The 16,329-nt window shown below is 41.2% G+C and overlaps 1 pseudogene; it reads left to right on the top strand.

Moving 5' to 3' along the window:
• The first annotated feature begins 10,447 nt into the window (after positions 1–10,447).
• LOC122139677 lies at positions 10,448–14,964 on the top strand (annotated as a pseudogene).
• The last annotated feature ends 1,365 nt before the right edge of the window (positions 14,965–16,329 follow it).

Here is a 16,329-nt window from a genome sequence, read left to right as displayed (position 1 = left end):
TCTTTAGGAAGCTGGTGACGGGGATGTATGTGGGTGAGAATGTGGCATGCCATTTCCTGCTGGACGGCAGACAAACGGTAAACCCAAATGTAAGCCAAACGCAGGAGCGAGACGTGCTGTACCCACCCAGCAGGCACAAAGACAGAGGAGGGATGATGAGCTGTGCCAATATGCCTCCGCATGTGGAGGTGTCCTTGAGAAAAGGTGTGTGTGCACATCAACCCCTGAGTGTGTGAATTATTATTATTATTATTATTTTTTTTTTTTATATAGAGACTTGTGTCACAGTGTCCTATGGAGTGGAGGGAGACTCCACAGTTCATGCCAAATGTGACCTCATTTATGGGTCAGGAACAGATGAGTGGGTGGAGTGGGAATGGACCGGATGTCCCAGGATTGAACTGTCCTCTTGCTCAGATGCCCTTTCTGATCATCTACCTTGAATCATGTGAACTTTGCTTTCTTTTGAACACCACTAACAAAAATGTTCAAAATGTTTGCTAACGTTCTCATTAAGTGAGGAAAGTTCTCAGAATGTTCAAATGTTTTTAAACATTAATATTTTATCATTTTACAAACATTATAGGAATGTTACTTTTGAATGTCCTCTGAACCATTTGAAACTAGCAGTGAGTAGTAACAAAAAAAAAGGACTAACGTCCAACTAAACAGTTTCAGAATAATGTTCTATTAACAATGTATAAATGTTGTTTTTGTGTCTATTAACCTTATAGGACACAATATTTTGAGAATGTTCCCTGTCTGCTGAGGCCAAAAACAAAATGTTTTTTCAAAATGGCAGGTTTCTGCATTTGGTTCAGTCTGTAATAATTAATCACTTTCTTGCTGGGAAGGTGATTCTCAATGCTGTGTCTGCAATCTCTCATTTTGTCCTCACCAGAGTGAAACTGTGTGGCAAAAAGTCTGGGCAACTCCAAAAAAACTGCTGATCTGATTATTTCTTTGCACAGCCAGGAACGAATGCTTTTTTTTTTTTATAGCCAGGAACGAGAGAGTTTTTCCCTTCATGCTTGAGTGCGCACATTAATTGAGATACGGGACCCCTCAGGAAATTCCCCACAAACACAGCTGCTGTCAGTCATTGAGACAAAAGTACTATATTTACCTGGATATCCATGGTTATTTTTGAATGAAAAGGGGAAACACTATTGCCCTCCGCCTCTTTTTCAAACACATTAGGCCATTACAAAACAAGCACTCACCATCCGTGACATCCGCTGCATTAACTACAAACAACAGACAAGTATTCATGATATCTATATTTGCTAAACATGTGTGGGGAGGTGGTGGGCGAAGCAAAATGGAATTTTACATGTAGCTCTAAATATAAACACCAAATAAACATGTCAGTCTGACAGATAACAATCAAGTTTAAACTAGTTGGAACTGGTTTAGATGGTTGACCATCCACCAGGTCTCGAAAACCAACTTTGACATTTTAAAAAGACAGTTCGCCCAAAAAGGAAAAAAAATGGAAGCTTGCTTTGAACATATAGGTTATTCATAGTGGAAACTGGTTATTTAGAATAGTTCTTTTAATTAATTTGAATAATTAAAATTTAATTGTTCACTGAAAGGTTCTTTGGGGAACCAAAAATGGTTCTTCTGTGGCATAGATGAAAAAACAAAACAAAAAACCCTTTGGAACCTTTATTTTTAATAATGTAAAGATTATTTGTATATTTTTGTAAAAAATAAAATAAAATAAAAAATAATGAGGGAACAAAACACTGACTTTCATTGCTGTACACTAAAAAAAAAAAAAAAAAACTAACATTTTATAATCCCATCTTTTGTGTCATATAGATTTGAAATGACAAGAATGTGTAAAATGACGACATTTTCATTTTTGGCTAAATTATCTCTGTAAGATGGCATAAGCAGTTTGTATCTGGTTTACTGATGGTCCACCAATTAAAAACCAGCGATCATGTTTCAAAGAACATCAACACAGCTTAAACTGGATTTTCCAGCAGGATTGTCTAATAAAGCTGATATGAGATCAGAAATATCAATTGTCTTTATAAACAAAGGTGTCAGTTGTAATGTTTTGCGACCCTCGACAGACAGTTAGCAAGGTCCGTGTGGAGAATAACTAGCTCCAAATGGGTGATTGGGGTTTACAGAGTTGCTCCATTAGCATGTCTCATTAGCTTCAGTCCACTGCACCCTGAATAAAGGAGGATCTCCATAGAAGGGCAGACGGGGGCTTTTTCACAGATGGAGAGTGAAAAGGGACACATGTTTGTCACTGATAATTGGGCCATTTGTTTAAGGGAATTAAATTGACCTCTGAATATTACCGACGCGCCTTGATTAGGGCCTCATCTGAGCTGGAGTGACTCTGATAACAAGAGTCATCTACCTCATCTGCCACTGATTGGCTATTCAGATGAACCAAACGAGGAGGGCTAATTATATTATATGGCTCACAAACTGGGAACTAGAATCAGGACTGACAGTAATTTCAAATAAGATGCTATAGCAAATATCTGGTTAGTGTGCTACATTTCTTTATATGCTTTCATCTCTATTAAAAAGCCTTAAAATATAGGTTTGATATTCAAACTTTATCTGAATTTAGTGATAAATGATTTTTATAATCTCACCCTTGTCATACATTGAAAACGAGGAGCCATCTTCAAGCTACATGCTCATGGTGGTCAGTGAAAAGATACCTCTACAACCCACCCTTAATTTTTTCTCCCTGCGTAAATGTGGTTACTATGATACGGCAATGTGTTGCTATGGTTGCGTGGGCGTGCGAGCAGAGGGAAGGCAATAAAGAGAGAATTCCTTCATTGAGGAAGAGAGCATATTTTTTAAAACAGTAAAATTATATATATATATGAACGCTAAGCATCCAGAATCATAATTGCAATCTCATAATATGTAAAACCCTTTATGGCTTGCTGTATTTCATGCACATATTTTGATTTGAGGCCTAATGCTAAGTGCCAAAGAGAGGGGAAAAGATGTCTTTTCGGACTTACTAATGCTGCTCATCTGTGTCAGAGTTGGAGAGAGAGAGTCTGTAAAGTGAGTCTATCCTCATGATGAGTGAATGAGTAATGTGTGAGAGACTGTCACCATGAAAAAGCCTGCGGGTGAGAGTCTGACTGCTGAGTGTTAACATAGGGTGTTAAAAAACAGCTTCTGTGGCAAAACGAAATGACGCTTCAGGCAGATTTAGCAACATATTGCAAAAATGCAAATCACACTCACATTCCACTGCTCTACTATATGACTTTCATTCAGTTCATAAAGCACAAAAGCATATATAATGCACGTGGTGTACACCTTAATGGCTTTTAACTGGGAATGTGCCCTCAATGGTACACCTATGTACCTGTATCTACCCTCAGTAAGTTGCATATTGGTACCTTAATGGTAGATAAAGGTGTACCTTTGAGTATACTGCAATTTTTGCACATTTTTTCCTGATAATGTTCATTTACATTGCATTTCCCACCTGACACACACACACACACACACACATACATGAGACATGTTAGTAAAGTTTTTGCATGCATCAAAAACAGTCAGAATCTTTCTTTTCATGACATTTTCCATCCTCTCTCTGACACTTAGGATGAATTGACTGGCTAACAACAACCACAGCCAAGCATCTGGTTTTGAGATGAATGGGAATGATAACATTACTCTCTCTAGGTGTATTAAACTCCCTTGGCTTGTTTTGGTTTGAAAGTTCAGAACAAACTATTTTTGTAGCTTGCTCTCAATAGATTGTCTTTTCGGAATAGGGAGGAAGTCAAGTTCTGAAAGTGTTCATATAGTAGTACAATAAAACTTACAGGATGTCCATTCAGTGTAGATGACTCGGAGCGTGAATTGAGGAAAACTGTCAGGTAATGGACTCCCCATTCATAAATTCATACCAGTGATTCAGCCGGCCAAAAAAAAAAGCTATTGTTCAAATCCAGCCAGGGTGAATGATATGGGCCATTCTGCTTCCTTACTGCCAACGGTGCGGAAGTGTTCATTCTGCTGAGATGATCACTAATCATGGGGAAAATATCGGTTCTTGGGCAAACATATTTGCTTTGCAAAGAGAGTGAGGCAAGGGGAAATTGAGGATGGATAAAAGCAATAATCGTAACTTTAGCCTACAGCTAAAAAAGGCACTGAAGTACCTTACTTTCTCCCTCCCCTCCCTGTGCCTCATTCTCTTCCTCTTTCTAACCATCTCTGCCCACTCTCTTCTCTTCTAATAGTTATGCAATGTTTTATGGAATTTCATATTCACTTGTTTTTCCATTGATTTGTTGACCTTGCATTTGCATTTCTAATTTCATACATATTTTATATAACAAATTACATTTTTATCAGCACATTACAATTTGACTGAATAGTTGAACTGGCAAATTAAAATAAACATCTGATTACTCACTTCGAGCCCACAAGATGTTAATAGATTAAAAACATTCACTTGCATTTTAGAAAATACTTTTCACTTTTTTCAATATTTTTCAATTTATAAATCCTAGATTTTTAATGTGGACCCCAACAACAAATACACAACTAGAAAGACAAAGAACAAACCTGGGCACTACAAATACTGTTACAAAGATTATAGTTGCACTACACATTGACAATGCGTTCAGATCGAAGTGCACAGAGATGGGCAAAGACGCACACACTGAATCAATGATGGCTACTATCAAAGGCAAACCTGAATGGCGAAGATGGATAATGGATCTCTTATGGTCACTAAGAGCCGTATTATTTTAAGAGAAATTGCAGGATGCGCAGTTAAAAGGATATTTCTTACATGTGTGAGGTTGGTTTAGATCAGAAGCTCATGGAGTTGTTTTGTAATGCAGTGCCTTTGGCTTAATATGAAATGAGATTGGAGAATAGAGAGCGAGCGACAGACTGAAAGGGGGAAAAAATCTGCTGCTTGAGGTCTGTTTTGATGTCACACATCTACATCACATCACCATGGCAACCTTGCATCAGCAACAACTTACGAAGGAGAGGAGAGATGGGAGTGAAAAAGGAGGGTGAGAGCACAATGTGCTGGCATGTAGTGCTGGAATTGAGTAGAGAGCTTAAACAGCAAGAGGGGAAAAAAAAGACCTTATGGAATTATAGAACACTTTTGCTGGACTATAAATAGATTGGTGGAAATTTTCCTTAAAAACAGTGAAAGAACTGATTTAAAGGGCAAGATATCTGCAAAACTAAAACAAGTACTGACATCTGTCAACGAAAAAGTCATGAATTAGTAGTCACCATTCACAGAAACCCAAAGAGAGATAGAGAGATAGAAATACTTTAACAAAAGTCCACATTTTCCCACTGTTTCTGAGCCCTGGGTCTAAAAATACACCAGGCTGCAGGCTGGGGACAGTATCTCTGACAGAAATGGGGAAGGGAGGGAGGTAGTGTGGTGGGTTGTCTGAGTGTTACATCTGCTCACTCACAACAGTTTATATGAATCAAGCAGCGCACACGGCTGAACAATGCATTAGACAATTTAGACTTAAATGTAGATGATTTAAATGCCACGACAGGTGCAACTTCATCGGCCTCTCGGTATACTATGGATATCACAAATATACCCACACTGGCATGATGCGCTGGCCTCTCTTGACTTAAAAGGCAACCCCATATCCTACTCTTTACCTCTGTCTCTCTTATTGGTTTCATAGACAGCTTCAGTCCTTCCTCTTTCCTTCTTCTCTTCCTCTGGCTTCAGCAGGAGTGGGAGGTGTTGTGCTAGGCGACAGGTTAGCTCCTTTCTTTCAAGAGGCAGAGTAAAGACCTTGATTCTCTGTGTAAAAATAAACAGCAGTGCAGAGGAGAAAGAATCTTGAGATAGAGGACAGGCATACTTCAGCAGCACAAGAGGCCAATGACATTTTGTTTCTCATTCACCAGTATTTTTTCTAGCTCTTCTTACTTTTGGAGCAGTTTGATTGCACTTACAAAACTCTTTGATGGAAAAGTAGAATTAAACTTGAACAGATGACTTTTGAATTACCTCAACTGAGTCTTAACGTAATAAATATGTATTGTAACGCATGGCATGATGGTTAATTTCAAAAATGCACCATTATTACTGTAATTTTTTTATCTCGAAATTGCCTTCACACAAGTCTCATATTGATTTTAAGAATGAAATTCACAATCTTTTTTTTTTTTTTTTTTTTTTAATGTTTTTGTTTTTTTTTTTTTTTTTTTAATGTTTTTGTGTGTGTCCACAGGGAGAAGAATGAGAAAACCCGTCAGGGGCACAGGCTAAATGACATCTTCCTGTTTCTAGCGACATACTGGTATAACAGAGGGATGTCATACTGGGCATTATCCATTTACTCACATCCGGCAGGCACTCAACTATTATCTTTTGCCCCTAGATGATCAGAAAATCCTGATTGTAACATAACCTCTACAAAAACTTTTGAAAACATTTTGGAAAGATGTAACACGGGTCTGACAGCAACTATTATAGAACATCCACTCTGAAGCCTTTCTCACCTTTAACTTGATTTTGAATTGAATGTGGTTTAAGACATATTTCACCAAAAAGAAATGTACTCACTCTCAGGCCATCCAATAAGCAGATGAGTTTGTTTCTTCATCGGAATAGATTTGGAGAAATTCAGCATTACATAACTTGCTTTCCAAATCGGTTTCGATTAAACTTTTACATTTGCATTTGAATCCAGTTCATGCACTGGATCCTAAAATACGGTGAACCACCCATTTAACTGTAAAGAATTGCACTCAGTGGTGCTCATTGACTACAACCAATTTACAAGAAATGATAACCCCCTCAAATTCAATGGTGTGCTGAATGGCAGAACAATTCATACCCCTCAATATCCAATGGTGTTCCAATATTATGACCGTCTCTGCTTTGCAGTATAAACACGATATCACACGCATCCGGGAAGGCACGAAACTATCAGTTTTTTGCCTAGATGCTTAGAATATCCTGACTGTACTATAAATGGACCACTACAAAAAACTTTTTAAGACATTTTTGGACAGATGTCACGGGTCTGCCAAGCAACATTATAGAACACTCCACTCAAGCCTTTCTCACCTTTAACTTGTGGGTGATTTTGGAATTGAATGTGGTTTAAGACATATTTCAACCAAAAAGAAATGTCTCACTCTCAAGGCCCATCCAATAAGCAGATGAGTTTTTGTTTTCTTCATCTAATCAGATTTGGAGAAATTCAGACATTACATTCACTTGCTTTTCCAAATCGGATTTCGATTTAAACTTTTCATTTTGCATTTGAATCTCCGGTTCATGCACTGGATCCTAAAATACGGTGACCACCCTGGTTAACTGTAAAGAATTTGCACTCAGGGGTGCTAATTGACATACAACCAATGTACAAGAAATGGGTGCTTGACGGAACCCCCTCAATATCAATGGTGTTCCATATTATGCAGTCGCTCCTGTTTGAGATATCACAACAGCATAGGCAATTCATACAAAATATACCTTGAGAAAGCCAAAAACAGAAAGCCTTGCATGGCTCAATGGTTTCTGAATCCACTCTGTGGGCTGCTCAAAAACACAAAAACCCACCAACTATTTTCCATGATGGTGAAATTGTTAACTGGTGCCACCTGCCATGGTTTAATCACCGGATGGTGCACTTGTGATATGCAGTATCCATTAGGGATCTAGCCTGAATTCTATAACCAGCATCAGCTTACATGAGGATATTCTGCCACGAATATGAGTGCATCCTAAATTAGTCTAGACCAACTACAAGATGGTCTTTCTATCCCATCAAAGGGAACTAATGTAAAACTTTAATTCAGTGATCTTGCATAGTCAATAGTTAGTTTAGAGCTGACCAAATAGGACATTAACTCTTGATAATTGAGACCCTGGAGGCAAATTAATGGTCATGTGTACCAGCAAACACCCTCAGGATTCCTTTTGTGTTTCAGCTGTGTCGTCCTGTCTGATGTTCCCTCTATAATCCACATTTGCACAAATTCTGTATAAATGTGATCAGAACTTATTGAAAACATCTCTATTGTAAAGTCTGCTGAAAAAACATCTTAAACCAGTGTATACCAATATGCTGGTCTTCCGTCAGCTTGTCTGTTTGCTAGGATGAAGACAGGATTTAGGCTGGAAGAACAGCTAGTCTATCCTGAGACCAACAAACCCGCAAACCATTTTAGGCTTTGTTTAAGGGATAGCCTATCACGCAGATATCAATAACCACACCACTGACCATTAATATTCGAACCCCCAAATACTCCTCTATCTATTTTTGACGAACGAAACACAAATGTGTGATTAAGAAGACTAAATGTGTCGCCGAGGACGGTGAAATCTTTCTGCGTGCGTTTGTCAGACACTAGCCATGGACTATATTTTAGAAAAAGCGAACTCCTCATCAAGCGCGCACACAGGTTTCAGAGACAATGCGGGTGCCTCTGTGACGGATCGGTGAATGAGTGACGAACACGTTTAATTCATTCGTATAAAATAGCATGTTTCTGACAAAAAAAATAATAAAGTAGCTATTCTCTCCATTTGTATTATGTATTTGATCGCTGCTGGTCAAATTATCATGAATGAAAATGAAACGCGTTGCTTTATGCATCGTTGAATGAATGACCTCAGCAAGCCACAAGGATAACACTGTGGTAACTTTCCTAAAAGCACTCGAGTTTCTGCATGTTGCTAAAAATAGCTCACCTTCACCTAAACAGACTACTTCGCTTTCCTCTCTGGAAAAGGAATAGACTCGAATGGCAGAACCGCAGCGAGGGCTGGAGTCTCTCTGCACGAGACTGTAACACTCGGCTTGTCCGGAGATTATGATTGAACAACTGTCCAGAGAGGATGCAAAGAGGCGTCAGTAGAGCTTGTGAGACATATAATGAACAATTGGTTTGACAGGTGTTTTTACGTTAATTAGGGGGAAACCAGGGAGTGGTTTCAAGTTTTAACTACCATTTTAAACACCATTACATGAGCTTACATGGGTAAAATGACACCACGCCCCCACCCAGAGGTTCGGTAGTTTAAAGCAAAATTTGGATATGTGGTTTAAATTTGATTTTTGTGATCATAACTGACATTAGATAACAGAGAATGTGTGACCGTGTAGACAGAAATTTGAGAGTGTAGTCGTTAACCTATATTTTATGCATTGATTTCAAATTTTGTTGTTTTTTAAATACGTTTTCTTATGTGTTTACCATGTTGAATTAAAATGTGTAAACATAGCACAATACCAGTGTTACCACATATACTTTTGTAATTTGCATGTATTTGAATGCAATTTAGACAAAATATATTACACTTCCCGGACATACATTGGGTATTTTTTAAGAGATATCACGTCATGAACAAAATATCATTCATTGGAGTTAAGCATGTTGGATAACCCTACCTGATGTCCATTTAATTCTTAAAACTTATTGTCTCATTCAGACTGCCTTCGTCAGGAGCATCTCAAGTTCATAATGGAGAAAACCAATTAGTGTCCCCTATTACTGTGACTACATATTGCGCTGGATAGATTCTGAGTGAGCCATTGGGCTCTTCCCCACAATGTCGCCTTTACGCACACAAAGCTCAATAAGACATAACTAAGTGCTGCTGTCCTTGTCTATGCTCGCCCAATGTTCCCTTATAAGGACAGAAATAAAGCATTTATAATAATTAGCAGGAGATTTCTGTTTCGTCCGATTACCCCATGCACTACTGCATTTAAAAGTCATAATAAGCGCAGCGCATTGTCACGCATGCTGTCAGAGCTACTACAACTGCCATTTTTGTGAATGTAGGCTACTGTATTCCCTTAATATATTCTGTCGTCACACAGCTTGTCAGATGTGGAAACTGATGCAAATAAAGCAGCAATGCGTGAAATTACAGCACTAATGTCAAGGATTGCATCCGTGCTTCCATGCAAACACTTTCTGCATCTATGACCATTTCTATGCAAGACATTGGAATAGCCCTACAACACGAAGTCATTTTCTGAATCATATCTGAACTCGGTCGGTTGGAGGCAATCAGCACTGCCAAGAGGATTTTGGGGAGAGTAGTCCTCTATCTAGTTCGTATGCAGCTCAGAAACAGAACCCCCCTTCTCTGTACACGTCTATACACCGGAGTGCGGTGACTCCGTCTACGTTTCACTCTGTCCCCGCCCATTGCTCGTTTTGTTCCAAATCGGGCTTTTTGCGTCGCCGGAGCTCCCGATTTCAAGCCAACGTCATCAACGGAGAGAGGGGATGCTGACGTCGGAGCAGAGTCAGAGCTCACGGTTTGGGAGGGGTGAGACGAGTGAGATTCAGTATTGCTTACACTGATATGAAACGTATAAATCCCCCTGGGCCCCCCCTTATACTCCATCCCCCTCCCCTGCGCTCTTTTTTTACGTCGGTGTTGGCGCGTTGGGAGCCCCCCTACACTGGTGAAGCCCCAGCCTATATAAGTTACCGGCTTGCAATGTTACTCCACCAGATTTACGGACTCCGGATATCTGGGCGAGAAACGGCTCCAGCAGCAGCCGACTGACTCAATCTCCGACCCGGAGAAAAGATCCATCCAGCCTCCGGTCCGCAACCTGAGCAAGGCGCTGTGGCGGAACCGCGGGGGGAAACCCGGGACAGGCAGGCGAAAGGAGAAGAGCAGACGTACTCTGGACATGTGCTGAGATGACACACCTGTGGAACGCGCCTAAACTCTTTTGGGAAGGAGCCTCACACTTTTCTCAACTTGCACCCTAGTCTACACTTTTAGCGAAGCTCAGTAAGAGTCCTTAGCGTCAGTCACCACAATGTATCGGTCCACAAAAGGAGCGTCGAAAGCTCGAAGAGACCAGATAAACGCGGAAATGAGGAACCTGAAGGACTTGTTGCCCATCTCCGATGCGGACAAGTCTCGTCTGTCCTATCTTCATATCATGTCACTGGCTTGCATGTACACGAGAAAGTCTGTCTTCTTTAGTCAAGGTAAATATATAATTTCAGTTGTTTTGGAAAATATAAAAGTCTTTTCTGTAATCCTTGAATTAGGTGTTGAGGAATTGCTGCATTTTAGGCTCTTGTTGCCACGAGTTGTTGCCAACAGGTGCATCTTGATTTTTTTTAACACTATCTGAGCTGCTTATGCGTATAAATATACGACTAGAGAACTATGTTTAAGATACAAAAGAACATGTAGTTCAAACTGCGCTTTAAAACGACATTTCTCTCCATGGTGCTGAAACAGAAACGCTGTCCATGGTGCTGAAATTAAATCGTGCTATCGCATTTGTGGATTTGCTTTTTCTTATGAATGAAATGTAATAGTTTATTCAGACTTAAAATTACTTCTTTCAGATACAGCTGCAGCTAGCAGTGCTGAGGAAACTGCGGAATTCCTCACATTTCATGAACTGAATGAGTTGGTACAAATGATGCCAGGTTTTCTTCTGCTATTGACTGGAGAAGGCAAGTTACTGTACCTGTCAGACAGCGTCTCTGAGCATCTCGGACACTCAATGGTGAGTGAAACAGACAAAAAAGTTATTCTCATTAAATGTTTATAGATACCCTCCCCCTTTCATCTCAAGTTATTTCAGCCTATTCATAAGCAATATGAATGAAAGAGGAAGTTCACCCACATTGTATTCTTTTTTGAATATTTAGGTAGATTTGGTCGCTCAAGGGGACAGTGTGTACGACATAATAGACACTGCAGACCATTTTATTATGAGGAGTAACTTGGTGCCTCCAACTTCACCTGACACAGGTAAGACCTTAAAAAATGGCACACATTTGAGATATAATACATATGAGATATCTATGTGCTCATTATTTTTGTGCCTTTCCTCTTTAGATCGTCTGTTCCGCTGCAGATTCAACACCTCCAAATCAGTGCGTAGGCAGAGTGCAGGCAATAAGCTTGTTTTAATCCGTGCCCGCTGCCTGTCACAAACTCCCACCGAGTCTTCCCCAGGAGCCTATTGGACTTCCAACCCAGTGTGGATATTGTTTCTGTGCTCCTCTGGAGCCTCACACTTCCCAAGGTGGAACTGCCCCAGACAGAGAACCACCTTCAGCTCCAGCACTAGAGAGCAGCTTCTTCCTGCCATGTTTCCATTCTCAGCACAGCCGTGACATGAGACTTCAGGAAGCACAAGACAGGTGAGGTTAAATGACTGAAGTCATTTTATAAATCCTGTGATGTACTAACTAATAAATGTGCTTTGAAAAAAAAAAAAAAGAATTTTCTTACATTTTCCCTTTTTTTTGCTACTTACAGTGTGAATGTTTATTTGGGTCTAAATGTGGAGACTCTGCGATCCCAATCTTGGTACAGCTTCCTGCATCCTCAGGATCTTTCACATGCCTCAGCTCAGCACTGCAGCCTATGTGAGTCTCACTCCTGAATGACTAAACACACAAAACTCAGCCACATTTGCTTGGTTAGGTCCAGCATGAGCACTCTTCTAGCTCACAGTTGGCTATCAAACATTTGACACTTACAGAAAGCAATACAGAGTAATGTGCATCTGCAGTTAAAAAGCACTTCTGACCAACCATCAAGACATGACACAAAACCTTGCAAAAAGTTGAAAATGTCTTAACTTACCCATCTTTTTACCACACACAGTAAAAGAGGGAGGAGAAGGCAGGGCTGAGATGGTGGTCCGTGTAGAGACTGCAGATCACTCATGGGTCTGGCTTTACATGGTCTTGCAACTGGAAACTGGGGAAACCCCTATTGTCAGTAACAATTTCATCATCAGGTAAGGCTCAGCCTACATCTGTTAAGTCAAGAATAATGGCCAAAACTGAAATAAGTAAGAATATCATTAATTCTGTGTCTCTTTTCTCTTTGCCACAGTGAGACAGAGGCTTGGTCAATCAGGCAGCAGCTGAGCTCTGAACAAACCCAGCTTTCCTTGGTGCTGGGCTCAAGCACTTCCCAACAAGAAAGGCCTAAGCTTACAGAGTCCAGAAAACACTCTCAAGCCCGGACCAAGTGTGTTACACCAGGAAGCAGTGGCCTCTCTGGTCAGTCATTTGACTTCAGCACGGCCACATGCAGTGCAGGATCTACTGAGGAACAAGGTGGAAGCTCCTCAATGGAGCCTGCACACTAGAGAGTGGCCCACGTTCCAGTCTCTCCTCTTTGGAAGAGGAGAGCTTCTTCCAACATGAGCCCAGTGAAACTGTGGCCAGTCCTTCTTCTGCATCATCTCCCATTCCAGTCACGGTTGCAACAGTGTCTGACTTGGACTTCCTCACTCAGAATATTCTGCCTGCCACCGCATTCCAAATAGATCCTCTTCTACCTGCCTTGCCCCTTCCAACTTCCACCTGTGCCTACCTCCCAGGCCCAACAGACCAAGGAGTTCGTGTGCACACCCCCCTACACACCTCAACTAGGTGGAAGCAGTTTCCCCCTTGGGGAACCTCATTTTAGCTTTGATCCTACCGGGGCTACCTCACCACCTCCCTTGCTCCAACTGCAACAGTAACAACGACAATGGCTCCATCTCTTTCTCCATCTGCGCCATCAAACCCACAAAGCAGTCCACCTCCTCCAACGACAACACTCTCAACTATTTTGCCTCTCAATATAACATCTCCGACCACAGAGATCCTCTTCCCAGTGGAGCCTTGCAGTGGGGTCACTCTATGAGAAACTCCCCTCCTACTCCTGACAGTCCAGGTGATGGTGACTGTACAGTTATGACTTTACCAGAAGTCCGTGGTCCACTGTATGTTGACGTCCCCCATGGGCCACTCCCTTTGTCCACCAGAAGGTCTCCTCACACCTGAAGCCTCACCTGGAAAACAGCCCAGTCTACCCTTCTTCTCCTCACTACGTGAGAGAGAAAAAGAGAGAAGGGAGATCTCGCTTTTAGCCCAGCACATCAGCACACTAGTAGAGGGCTTCTACCTAGATCCACTCCTGACCAAGCTGGTTCCTTCCACCATTTCTGAACGCTCTCAGTCTCCATCTCTTGATTCTGCGGGAACTGATTCAATCCCCACTGTTGGGTGAATTCTACCCACTGAAGTCCTGGAAAGGCCTGGACCTGCCCATCTTCCCTGATGATGGACTCTCTGTTTGAGGAGAGTGTCTTGGAGACCCTTCTGCAGGACCTCACGTCCTCCGTTCCCCTCTCACCGACACCCCTCTTCCTACTCCCACTCCAGCACCCCCTCCTCCCCCTCCAGTCCTGAGTGCTGGTGCCCACCCTTGCACTTTGACGGGGTCTCTGCTGTGAGTGCCGGTCAGTTCTGTAGCGTCCAATCGGCGCACTGTAACAATGAGGCGGGCGAGGGGCTATGATGTCGCCAGTCAACACAGGCAACATGGCAGATGGGAAGGCGGCAGGTGAAGTTGCCATGGAGACAGAGGTAGCATCATCGCCTCTGTTCACGGGCATACCAACATCTCCACCACTGCAGCTGACTGCCTCCCCCCACCACCACCCCAGTTTTGTTGCCTGTCTCTTCGCCTGTCAGCCCCCGCATCGCCCGGCCTGCCCTGCGCCCAGTCCCTCCTCGAGGAGCTGGGCCGCCCTGGAAACCCATGTTTGGGGCAGGTGCCCTCGATCACCCCCCGGCTTGGGGCAACAACCTGAGTTGTATCAACTCCAAATTCATGCACCGCAACAGTGCTTCCGCAAAGGTGAGAGCTGGCCTTTTGCTGATCACTTTGCTTTGTTGCCATTTTTGTCAAACTGATGTTATTATTGGTTTTAACATTTTGTCCCGTTCATTCTTTTTGTCTTTCAGATGGGAGTGGAAGTGATCCTCCGTTCTAAAATAAGTCTGTGACTTACTTCATTAAGTATGGCATATTGTCATATTTCATGGAGCTACTTTTGCTGAAAAGTTAATATTAATTAACTATATAAATATATACATAATGTATATAGTGCCAAAAAAAGACTTGAACTTCCTCAAATCCATGGAGAGTAAATCATCATGTTTCACAATTGTTCATCTAATTATCCATTCATTTGTGTTGATAATGGTGCAAAACCCTTTGGTAGCAATGCAATATACCAGTCTTAAACAAGTCCTAAGAGGACTAAGAGATCAATTTATGTCTTTCTGCTATAATGTAACATGAGCTTATGAGTGAGAGTTACAGCTCTGACTTTGTAAGTGTAAACTGACTTACAGACTTGCATTTGTATTCACTTGTAGTGAAAAACCTCAGTTGTGAACTTTGAGGACATGAAAAAAGATTAACCTTTTAGTAAGAAACAACAGAGAGCTCAACGCTTGTCATCCAGCATCATACACACAAAGCCCAATGTGTGTAAAGTATTCACATAATAAATCAATATTTGGTATTTCAAAAAGTGACCAGTTTCTAAAAGTATCAATATCAGCATGTTTACCACAGCTGATTCACTTTACTCTCCAATCTTCCAGCTCAGTAACCATAAAGTCAGACACAATAACAAAAACGACTGAATTCAGACTACATTGGGCTTTGAGTTTGTGAATGCAATTCTTGGACATGTCATTTCAAATGTGTTTCAATGTGATGTACAAATGTGAAACAAATTCCACTTTGTGTGCAACAAGTCAAGTTTTCACATTGTTCCTCCTACTGGCCGGTGGACACAAGCTGCAGGGAAGCCGCCCAGGGAGAGGGACAAAATATTGTGCATGGCTTTGCATGCACGGACATTACTGGACTTATTTCTAGCTACTACTGAGGGACGGAGTAACAAATCCATTCAACGCTACTCCGATGGACATAGCTAGAAGGAATTGCACTGGACCTTTTGCAGCATCAATATTTGTAATGCTTGCAAATCTGCTGAAACTCTTGTGTGCCTGGCACATCAAGAGTTTGCAGACCTAAGTGAAACAGCACCTTTATTCAGTGAATACCACAGTGACATCGTAACTTTGCTGTCTGCGGTGTGGAGTGGTGACAATGATTGTGTGAATGATCGATTCTTCTTTTTTGAGAGGGGTTAAAAAAACAAAGCAAAGTTTTGTTTTAAAAAATGAGTGAGAAAATATGGATGGGGTTCTATTTCTATTCATTTTTCTAATCGACACGGGTTGAGAATGGTTCTATTCCCATGGTGTCGACATGCTAACGTAGAGTTGTCTACGGTCAAGTAAAGGATTGATTCCTATGTTCTAGCTATTTACATGCTAAGTTTTAAAAATAAAAAAGTATTTTATTGTATGTATGCTGATTTACAGGGTGCTTGGTGCACATGCCTCTAGTTAGGCATGAGCGGAATGGTTAAAGATTGTAATCATTTGTACATTTGTACAAACAACCGTCTGTACATATTCAGAGACATT

The sequence above is a fragment of the Cyprinus carpio genome, chromosome B14 (genome assembly GCF_018340385.1).
Source record: "Cyprinus carpio isolate SPL01 chromosome B14, ASM1834038v1, whole genome shotgun sequence".
In the NCBI taxonomy this organism is placed as follows: domain Eukaryota; kingdom Metazoa; phylum Chordata; class Actinopteri; order Cypriniformes; family Cyprinidae; genus Cyprinus; species Cyprinus carpio.
This window is presented reverse-complemented; position numbering and strand designations above follow the sequence as displayed.